General features: G+C 32.2%; 1 non-coding gene across 1 annotated transcript; it reads left to right on the top strand.

Moving 5' to 3' along the window:
* Positions 1-10,161: 10,161 nt before the first annotated feature.
* Trnap-agg lies at positions 10,162-10,233 on the top strand. The gene has a single exon. It is a non-coding gene; the product is annotated as a tRNA-Pro (tRNA).
* The last annotated feature ends 1,973 nt before the right edge of the window (positions 10,234-12,206 follow it).

Consider the following 12,206-nt stretch of genomic DNA (forward strand, 5'->3'; position numbering starts at 1 on the left):
AAGGATTATTATAAATTAAGACATTATATACATAAAAAAAATCTCAAGCAATAAATAAAAACAATAGTATAATAATAACAAAATCAAATGACCTGGATGTAAAAACATCACAGCCTTTTAAGTGTTAAACGAAAATCACTTTTCAACTCCATTGGATTCCATTCACAATAAATCTCCAGCTATTCAAACCCATTGAACATTTCTATAAAATACAACTGCATTCCTATCAAAATACATTAAAAAAATCATCTTCAATACTCTTTAAAATGTCGTTTCAATATTGACGTTCGTACCGTTATCTCGAAGACGAAGGCTTGAATAATGAAAACTTATTATTTTCCCGGACAATTATGAATATGAATCACCTTATTTTTCTCGGACGACAAACGAAGCCAACAAAGTGATCCCCGACAATATTGTCCCGGGGGATAATGAAAATATATATTTTTCCTCTTCGCTTTAATTACTCAGCCGTTTTAGTTCAGAGGCTATTTCATATCTTGTTTGTTTAAACAAACATCGTACCATTAAAGTAATGCTCCACTAATAACTGTATCATCAAGCCGTGACGTGAATTCTAATGACGATTCGTTTCGAAATTTAAATTTTGTGTCTTTACACTATTGAAGTTTTAGTTTGATTCGAAACTATGTTATTTGGATTTAATTTACTAGATATACAAATATCGCGTTTTCGTTGTCTTTAAATGAAATATTTTGTATTAATTCAAATTATATATATTTAATCTTATTCGATCCCCGCACATGACAAACATTTGTATTGGCTATACAGGTGTTTGCCGTGGTCTGGGTGTTTGTGCAGTCCTTGTGGATCTCCCCACCGTGCCTCGGAGAGCACGTTAAGCCGTCGGTCCCGGTTGTTATCATGTACACCTGATAGCGATCGTTACTCGTAGTAGGGAATATATCCGCCAACCCGTATTGGAGCAGCGTGGTTTATTAAGCTCTGATCCTTCCCCTACTTGGGAAAGAGGTCTATGCCCAGCAGTAGGATATTACAGGCTGAAGCGTATGTATTTAATTTTATCAATTTATTAAAAAAACAAGGTTTGCTTGGTTAAAAATAATTTTTATACAACTTCATAATATTTTATATATATTATACTAATACGAATAAAAATATTCGTACGATGTAGTAGTATATTTTTTAACCGACTTCCAAAAAAGGAGGAGGTTCTCAATTCGACTGTATTTTTTTTTTTTTTTTTTTTTTTTTTATGTATGTTACATCAGAACTTTTGACCGGGTAGACCGATTTCGACAAATTTTATTTTAATCGAAAGGTGGTGTGTGCCAATTGGTCCCATTTAAATTTATTTGAGATCTAACAACTACTTTTCGAGTTATATCTAATAATGCGTTTTTACTTGACCCTTTTTTCGTCGACCTACGTTGTATTATACCGCATAACTTTATAGTGGATGTACCGATTTTGATAATTCTTTTTTTGTTGGAAAGGGGATATCCCTAGTTTGGTACCGTGATAAGGAAACCAGGATCTGATGATGGGATTCCACAGAAATCGAGGGAAACTCTCGAAAATCCGTAATAACTTTTTACTGGGTGTACCGATTTTGATAATTTTTAATTTAATCGAAAGCTGATGTTTATCATATGGTCACATATAAATTTTATTGAGATCTGATAACTACTTTTTGAGTAATCTTTGATAACGCGTAGTTGCTTGACTATTTTTTTGTCGATCTACGTTGTATTACTTGTCGATGTAATTGAAGTCGGTTTTTTTTTTCGTTTGCGAGCAAACACAATTATTATTATTGACTATATTTTATAAGTATTTATAATCCAATTTTTTTTTTTTTTTTTTTACTAAAAAGAATATAAAATTTATTTATACAAAATATTATACATATTTACAATTCACAACTTACGAACAAAATATTTACAGATAGTTTTTAATCCAATTATCGTTATATCACTAGTAAGAAATAGGTGACAATCACAAACATTTGACTTGTCAAAAGATTATTCGCATTCAGAAATAAAGTAAGCAAGTAAACACCAAACTGTGACTGAATAATTTGGTTATTTCACACCATCATTTCTCAACATATCTGTTAACACATTCATGTTAAACATTTTTGAATATCACATCAAAAATTGACCGCTCCAGCGGGCTTCGAACCCGCGTCTCCGACTGACCGGGTCCGCCACGGTTTACGAATTCCTAATGTGTGGGTAACACAAAAATAAAATCGTAGATATTACAAAATAGCACGGTGTCGTCTCCTGTCAAAGATTTTCATTGTAATATGAAACTTTGAATAGTTACGGGTTTCTGTAAAGAGCTCACTATAGACGGCGCCGCGGTTCGTGTGGGTAACACAAAAAATAAAATCGTAGATATTACATTCATGTTAATTTGCCTTTTCTATGAGTATGCTCTATAAGTAGTGTTATGTAATACAAACTTCATCCTTTATAAATAAACAAGTTGCAAACACGTAAAGATATATTCAAATCGAACTAGCACTCCCGGTGTACGCGAACACTCCGGGTTTATGATATTAGTATAAATTTTTCCATAACTGCACAAACTTTGGACGTGTAAATGCAATATTAGCGAGTGTACATTATTCCGAATACAATTTCCGGATACGAATGTGTGTTCGGAGTTTGATTGTTTAGGACTGTTTGTCTTGTCACTAGTTTTCCGGCAAGAGATAGTTGAGCAACTACTTGAACGTGAATGGAGTTAGAATTTTATACCCGTTATTTAATATAACAATTACGAGATATGCTCTCGTGTACAGAATTTGTTTTGGTACTTTGATATTAGTAAGTAACAACTACAGATTAGGAACAGTAATCTATATATATATATATATATATATATATATATAAATAAAAAGGAATGTAGCTAAGCGCATAACTCAAAAATGGTTCGACCAGTTCGGTTAATTTATTTCTTTGTATATTCTTTAAGGCCAACTTTTGAAAGAACTAAGTCTGTCCGGACAGCTAGTACTACATAAACAGTCAACAGTTCCATGTCAACTTATTCGTAAGTAGCTCCGACGTACCCTATATTTAGCTCCTTGTTAAGCAATCAAGATGTTGACGTTTAAAAAACGAGTTATTATTGTTTCTTACATTGTTGTGACCTCTTTAGTGTTTCATAAATTACAATTCAGTCTTAAAATATGGTGCTATGAAACACTAAAATTTAAGTCTTTTATGTAATTTTTACAGTAAATTCAAATTTAGGCCCAAGTACTTTTGGCATTTCAATTTGCAAACTATTAACCATACACCATTTTAACGAGTATCTACTTGTAGTTACAAATATACTTCTTGTATCAAAGCAATATCTTTTACTATTTCTCTTATTTTATAAATATACATAAATGAAGAAAAGTAAATAAGATATAACCTTGTAAAGAAAACGCGTCACATTCAAAGGCCTCTACTAGAATTTACTGCTGTATCAGGTCCAGAAACACACAATACACAAGCACAAACGTCCCGAAATGTATGCCATATACGAGGATCGAACCCGCGACCGACAGCGCAAGAGTCATAAGATAGTGCCGCTACTATTGCGCTAACACCTCCTCTAACATTGAAATAACCAATTTTGAAGCTGAAAGGATCTGTTTTAACTCATACTCATCTGTTTTAACTTATTTCCAAATTTAAAAATAGCTCGGGAACTTTACTTTGTTTGTACAATATCTTTAACATTTTCCATTGAAATACGCTGCAAATTCTTTATTATACTCTAAAATACCTAAAATTTACTATTAACACAACGAATATCAATCTATTTGGTTTGTATATCTGACCTTTATAAGTGTTTTAATGGCACAGCTGAGGCCTCCGCCAAGAAATGACAAACGAGCATTCTGTTGAACTTATTAATTTACAGGGACATCAATCGATATTAGGTACAATGGATTATTTTAAAATATTTTCAAGCATGTTAAGATATTTTTTCTCGAACTATTTTGAAAATGATTGATTAAAAGTACTACAAATAGTGAATTATCAGGTTAACTGACGTTGAGTTCTTTACGACCCGTACCGTACCCCCTACCATGCCTCGAAGAGCACGGTCGGTCCCGGTTGTTACAATGTACACCTGAAAGCAATCGTTACTCATAGTTGAGAATATATAAGCTATCTACGATTTTATTTTTGTGTTACACATTAGGAATTCTAAACATTTTTGAATATCATATCAAAAATTGACCGCTCCAGCGGGGTTCGAACCCGCGTCTCCGACTGACCGTGTCGGTGCTCTAGCCTATTAAGCTATGGGAACGATGTACCCGCTAGATCGAAGTTTTTGATACGATGATTTTTATATTCAGTTTAAGCGAACCGTGGTTAAACCGAATATAAAAATCATCAGCTAAGCATCTAGCTTAATTGGCTAGAGCGCCGACAGGGTCAGTTGGAGACGCGGGTTCGAACCCCGCTGGAGCGGTCAATTTTTGATATGATATTCAAAAATATATAAGCTAACCTGCATTGGAGCAGAGGCCTATGCCCAGCGGTGGGATATTAAAGGCTCAATCAAAATGGAGTTTTTTTTACAATAATGGACGTCAATAAATACTCTTCGTAATGATGATTCAAGTCATATATAAAAATCGCTAAGTACAACTAAGATTAAGCATTTAACACTACGAGCCTCGTAGTAAAACTCATGAAAATAATTGTGTTGTGTTTGTGCTCTTTTATTTAGTAATCAAAAAACGCTATTTTTAAAATAACGATGCTTATTTTTTATCGTATATTAATAATTTTACTATAAATTTACAATTTTTACGGTAATATTAAAAGTATTTTTTTGTGGAACTTTGAGTCAATTGAATACATAATTGTCCAAATACGAACACCTGAATAAGGAATCCCAAAAATCAATGCTTTTCAAATAGTCAACAGACCTCTTCACGAATTTTATGTCTTACTTCTTAATTTACAGTATACTTTATATCTACAAAAATATAACTACGAAATTATAACAGAAAATTATTTTAAAAAGTCTAAAAGCCGGACTTCTTAAAAGAGGTTTATATAAAAATTAGAAAGCAATTTAATTACAGCAAAATTAAAATAAAATAAAGTGAAAATATTACGGAACATACTGACTACAATAGTCGGAACCCATTAAATAAACTAGAATAAAATTATTATATCCAATTGAATGCTATTCTTGGTAGTCGAGTAAAAATAAAGGCTTCTTGTTTTTAATTTCCTATCTAGATTAAACCTAATTAAAACGCTCTAGACAAGCATCTCTCTCGTAAAATTTTCACAGTCCACTCGTACTTTTTGGACGTAATTAATTACTTCTGGAGTCAGTTTGTTATGATAGTTCAAGATGACGCCACCATCTTATACCATACAAGAGATGACAATTTAACACAATTAAAATTATTTTATTTATAAATTTAAAATTTCTAAACGCACTTCCTGTTAATGGTGTGGTTTAGTTTTTAAAAGTTTTGAGAAAAAAATTAAGAACTCCAATTAATAAAGTGATAAAATTTAAGACTGTTATCAAGTTCAATCAAGTTCCGGTCAAAAACACATCGATCAAAACACGTCTATAATTACATTAAACCCATTTGTAGACTTTATCTACGTATAAAGAAACAATTTTCTTGTATTTAGATATATGAAAACTCAAAAACTATTAAGGAACGTGAGGATTAATGTATCGTCCAGGGAATAAGAATTACTATTTAGCGAAAAAATATTCTGACAGTAGATTATATCATGTATTAATTTAATGTTAATTTTATAAGTTTTGCTTTTTAAATAAGCGAAGGAATTTATAAAAATGAATGTAAATGTAGTGTCGTATATCAAGAAATATTATATGAAATTATTTTAATAATTAATATAATTTATATCATAGTATATTGACGTATACGTAAAAACGAGTCTTAACTACGATAAATTGGTGATTTTTTGCTAAATAGCAATTTCCTACAGGCAACAACCAATTATCATTACAATTTTCTGATTTTAAACAGTTTATGGCTGATTTAAGATAATTTTAATGATTATAACAATAACAATATGTAAATCAATTCAACCTCGAATTAGAGCTCCAACTCAGTTTTCCTGACTCTGTCAAGACACAATTGTTTTATTTTCAAATGAATAAATTCATGATTGCGTTTGCTCGCAAACGAAAACAAAACTGACTTCAATTACATCGGTCAGTAATACTCGTATGTAGACGAAGAAATAGTCAAGTTCACATCAGCCTTTCGCAGTCCACTACTGAACATAGGCCTCCACAAGTTCACACCAAAAATGGCGTGAACTCATGTGTTTTGCCCATAGTTACCACGCTGGGCAGGCGGGTTGGTAACCGCAGGGCTGGCTTTGTCGCACCGAAGACGCTGCTGCGCGTCTACGGCCTGTGTATTTCAAAGCCAGCAGTTAGATGGTTATCCCGCCATCGGTCGGCTTTTTAAATTCCAAGGTAAAAGTGGAACTGTGTTATCCCTTAGTCGCCTCTTACGACACCCACGGCAAGAGAGGGGGTGGCTATATTATTTGGTACCGTAACCACACAGCACAAGTAAATACCTATTATTAGAGATAACCCATAAAGTACATGTCAAATGTCAATCAAAATTAAAATAGTACAACGAAACAAACATCAGCGTTCGATAAAAAAAATTATCGAAATACGCTCCACCCTGTAAAAATTTATGACGTAACACACACAAAAAAATACATTCGAATTGAGAAACTCCTCCTTTTTTGAAGGTAAAAATTACCGTCATTAATACATAATGTACATATATTTCTGTTTTTCCCTTAATACAAGACATTTCTAATTTATCTTAACTAACACAGTTATTAATTGAATTCTGTTAAAAATAATACGCAATAGAAATCTGTGGCCAAGTTAATGTCCCGTTAAATTAATGTCCTACGGTTTTTGACGTTTCCCTATTAGCCCCCATTCCCATTAGCCCCAGTTATTAATATTACGGAATTGCTATTTGTTCCAGCTGTTTCTTGTGAGTAAAGTGCATGTGTTGATATTTATATTTTTTGAACTAACTTTGAACAGAATCCTGTTTCTATTTTTTGCTATATTATGCTTTGTAAAGAGATGTGTCATTTTGCTCACAGTACTATTTTTTTTATTAAAATAGTGTTTCGTGGATAGTAATTTTTTTGAAACATTTTCATAGACTAGATAGAGAGAATAATAATAAAAAAGAATAATGTAATAATATTTATTTTTTTATTTTTTAATTGAAGAAACGCTCGGATAATCAATCAAATAGCAATATCTACATATTTTTACAATTATTCACATTTAAATATGATTGTACAATAATGTTAGCAAATTTTCAAAACGTCGCGTTTGTTTTTATTTTAGTAAAATAAAATTATTCTAGATTAAAAAAAATTAACAGTTGGACTGGGCTAACTTAACAATTTAAAAATTTCTTAGGTCCTTAAGACAATGATTTAAAAGAAATTGTAATAATAAATATAACAAATAGGGACAGACACAGAACTCAGAAAAGATCAAAAGTGTAACATAGTCAATAAATGGACAGTTGTAGTTGATTTGATTAGTAACAACAAACAATAAACTACAAAAACAAATATCTTAAATCTCAAAATCAACTATAATATATTACAAAATCAAAAGAACTCCTCCATATTTCAATAGATATACACAATCATACAATAGTCAATAAAATAATATTTAAAACATTAGTACATGTTCACAATTAATGACCAAAAATAAAAATAATAAAAGATTAAAAGAAAAAAAAAACTCATTTATCGCCGATTTTCGATGATTTCGTCAATAATAATTAAAAACAAATTTTAAAATTTAAGAAAAAGGAAACCATCACTCACACCTTTTAAAAATATTAAAATACTATTTGTAAACGGAATAGAGAAATCTTTTAATCCACGTCCAAAAAAAATTGTAACGAAAGAAAAGCTTTTAAAATCTGCTGGTAAAATTAGAGCGTCGCTTACGAGTTCCGTTTCTGAAACGTACTGTAAAACAATTAAACGAAAAAACCCATCTAGTTTCAGAAGTAAGCGTAATTAATATAACAGTCGTCGACGTCCATTAATTCAGTTTTTGTCGCGTCATATTTTATCATACCATCCGAACTTGACGTTGCAAAAACGGTCCGGAATCCGTATAAAAGAGCTATGACATCTATTCATCTTGAGATCTCGCATGGTGTGACGGCTTCCTAAATATAACGGTGTTTTATTTAATATTTTCTAAATTATATTTTATATTCTGTATCATAATAAATTTGAAACGAAAATTTTGTGGAATTATTTTATATCTTTCGCTTTTCAGCTGAAATTCGACTGAGGGGCAATTGTAAATTCTTTACTAAACTATCTTTGTGCGAAGATTTGGCCTTAATCCTTTATAAACACTTCAAACTATAGACTAAACTATGAAATAACTTTGAGAATACTTCCAATCTACACTTCGATACTGCTTATTTTTTGTATAGCTTATATATGTTTTAGATTGTTATTAATAGTTTTCACCATCATCACTACAGCCTATTGCAGTCCACTGCTGGACATAGGCCTCCACAAGTTCGCGCCAAAAATAGCGTGAACTCATGTGTGTTGCCCATAGTCACCACGCTGTGCAGGCGGATTGATGGTTGGTTTCACTTTTAGTAAATACTATTGACTGATGTAATAACTGAAAATATTTCGAAATTGTCTATATCGTGTTTGAGTTTTTGGTGGCTGTAGTTTTCATGGATTACATTTTCCAAAGATATATTTGGAAATAGCACTATATGTTTGTTATGCTTTCACGCCTGAACCACACTATTAACTTCAACGACGTGATGATTAATAATATATGATTATAATGAAATAATATACATTGATTTTATATATATATATATATATATATATATATATATATATATATATATATATATATATATATATAATAAAACTTTAAGACATTTAAAATTGACAACACCTTAAGACAATATAACAAGATTTTTTTTATGTAACTAGGTCGGCAAACAAGTGCACGGCTCACCTGATGTTAAGCGATTACTGTAGATTATAGACGTTTGCAACACCATAAGCATCGCAAACGCGTTGCCAACTCTATCTTCAATTTTTCCCAAAAGCTCTGGTCACCTTACTCACCAAGATGAACACAACACTGCTTGAAAACATTATCCCCAGTCGAGATGCTCCATATTTCGAGCAGGAAATTCCCTAACAGGGAACATCTAAAAATAAGTTATACACTTACTATAAATAGTATAATGACGAAAAACACGTATTAAACTACCAGGACAATATACTTCGAATACAAAAGTTAATCACAGGATTACGTATCAAACATACTTTTCATTTATTAAATAAAGCGTTATATTTATAAAGGTCGCTGTCGGTAAGATTTTACATGAAATACGATATTCACTGCTATTGGATTTTAACAATAAATATTCTTATCAGTGTTACGATACGTTCGGGAATATTTTCAGATAATATGATGCTGTTGAAACTGGCGTAATGGGACTTTCGTACGCGGCGTTCATCATATCGGTAGTGTGAACATTTTTTTCTGTATTACTTTTGAAGTTTTAATTTTAGACGCGTTTGCATATCACACACCATTCAAAACAATATTTGTACAGTCCATGCAAACTTTTGTAGTAGCCAGTGTGAGTGTATTACGTATTTGTCAGTGCGTGTGCGTTAGTGCGTCTGTGTGTAATTCTATGTGTGTATAATTCCGGTTCTCCGACACAATGTCTTATTTTATCGTTCACATATATACATGTGTACACATTTTGTGTTGATTGATTATTTATTATTTGATGACACAGGTCACACCGACTAACAGTTGGGAACAGTAACAACTGGGAATAGGCCTATTTCTTTATGTACAAGAAAGGTCGGAGCTTAATCCACCGCGCTGTTCTACTGCGAGTTTTATGTGTGATCAAAAAAATTTTTTTTATTGCAAAACTGCGTTGTAATATTTGCTGTTTTATCACATTAAGATAAATAATAAGAATCATTCTACTTAATTGTACCTTCTATTAGTTCTCGAAGAGATAATAATACACACAAATTTAGATACTTTATTTCGAAATGAATCTCAAGCGGCTCGTTGGTCTAGGGGTATGATTTTCGCTTAGGGTGCGAGAGGTCCCGGGTTCAAATCCCGGACGAGCCCAGTTTTTTTTTTAATATTAAAAAAAGTGTATGATTTTAATCTATGATTAAAAAACAATAAACTCTCACCCAGTCTGAATATAGGCCCGCTGAACTGCATAAAGTTGACAACAGAAGTGAAAAAATTCTATTGATAAAATTCGCCGGAGTACAGATTGAAATCAAAAAACCATCCCTTTCGAATCAATTATTTTTCTTGTGATGTCATCTATCATTCAACATTTTGTACAAGAGAAAAACTAATAGACTTATCACTAGCTAGTAATGAACTCTGTACTATGTAGTTATACTGTGTGCCCCATTTATTTATCAAAACCATAAATGTTATCTTTATGGTAAAATACAATCAAAATAGAAAAATTACTTATCTATATATCAATACATATAAATAAAATGAAAATGTCTGTCTGCGATTTCGAAGTATCTGTTTTGTTTCAAGTGGATATCCACTTACTTTACTTACGCGATACTAAAACACAAACTATTCTAAAAAATTTGTCGGTCTGTCTGTTTGTCTGTTTTTCTTTTTGTTCTCTGGAAAGGGTGAAGCGATTTTTATGAGACTTTCACTGGAAGATAGGGGAGGTTGTGAAGCAACACTTAGGCTATCCTTTAAGTACAATAAACATTTTAATCCGGGACTATATCCTACTGTCCCCTACCAACGTATGTTCAACGTGGTTGTCTAAGTATCTTTCATCACGTTTTGTATGATCATTTTTTGTCCCAAAACATTCACTAACACCACATACTAGTCCATCATGAAAAAATGATTATTTCATTTACTTCTTAAAGAATATAGTCATTCTAACATTATTCCGAATTTACTTAACCATTTCCTCCGAAGCTAAACTTTTTATGGAAATACGTCATAAAGGATATTGTTTATTTAGCGAGTATTCCCTCAATTCAAACAAAGGACAGTCTGGAACAATGTTTAATAACGAACAGGCTAATTAATATTGTAGCGGCAATCTCGTCTACTCAAAGACACAAACGAAATTTAAATACCGTCGTTTCAGTGATAAAAGTACTGTAATACTTAAAAAGGGAATTACGTTTTTATTTTAATATTAAATGAACGATTCGGTGATTATTTTACATACTCTTAAATAAGTTGTTATGTAATACAAGCCGATCGAACTTTGTACCGACATATTTTATGTAAAAAACATTGATTTGTCATTTATGTTAAGCTATGGTGACGCCGCGTTGGCGCAACGGTTACAGCCATGGATTGTACTTGTTGCGCTGGCGGTTGCGGGTTTGATCCCCGCACATGACAAACATTTGTATTGGCCATACAGGTGTTCGCCGTGGTCTGGGTGTATGTGCAGTCTCTGTAGGTCTCCCCACCGTGCCTTGGAGAGCACGTTAAGCCGTCGGTCCCGGTTGTTATCATGTACACCTAATAGCGATCGTTACTCGTAGTAGGGAATATATCCGCCAACCCGCATTGGAGCAGCGTGGTGGATTAAGCTCTGATCCTTCTCCTACATGGGGAAAGAGGCCTAAGAGGCCTATGCCCAGTAGTGGGATATTCATTTCAAACGAAATAACATTCAAAAAGATGGTATATCTTACAACAATAACTGTCTCCTGGAATCGTTTATGAGATGACATAATTACGACAGCAAAATCTTTGGAATTTGTATGTATATAGTTATATTTTAAAATATCAACGATCTCGAAGTCTCCGAGGTGTAATTAATTATTTTGAATGTTCCGTGTCCTTCCCGTTTTAATGGAAAGATAGTCATTTAAAATTAATAGGCGGCCATCTTGATTCTCGTCAAAGTAAGCCGTTAAATAAACATTAAGCTATTGTCGAGAGATAATAACGTGGATTCGTTTTCTATAATCACTTGTATTTCGAAATCGTTGTTTATTTTTAATTATCCGATGTATGTTTTTGATTACAAGAATATTAATACCTAGATAACTTTTTCGAATGTGAAATAAAATTAAATGAAT

Source organism: Melitaea cinxia, chromosome 4 (assembly GCF_905220565.1).
Source record: "Melitaea cinxia chromosome 4, ilMelCinx1.1, whole genome shotgun sequence".
NCBI lineage: Eukaryota > Metazoa > Arthropoda > Insecta > Lepidoptera > Nymphalidae > Melitaea > Melitaea cinxia.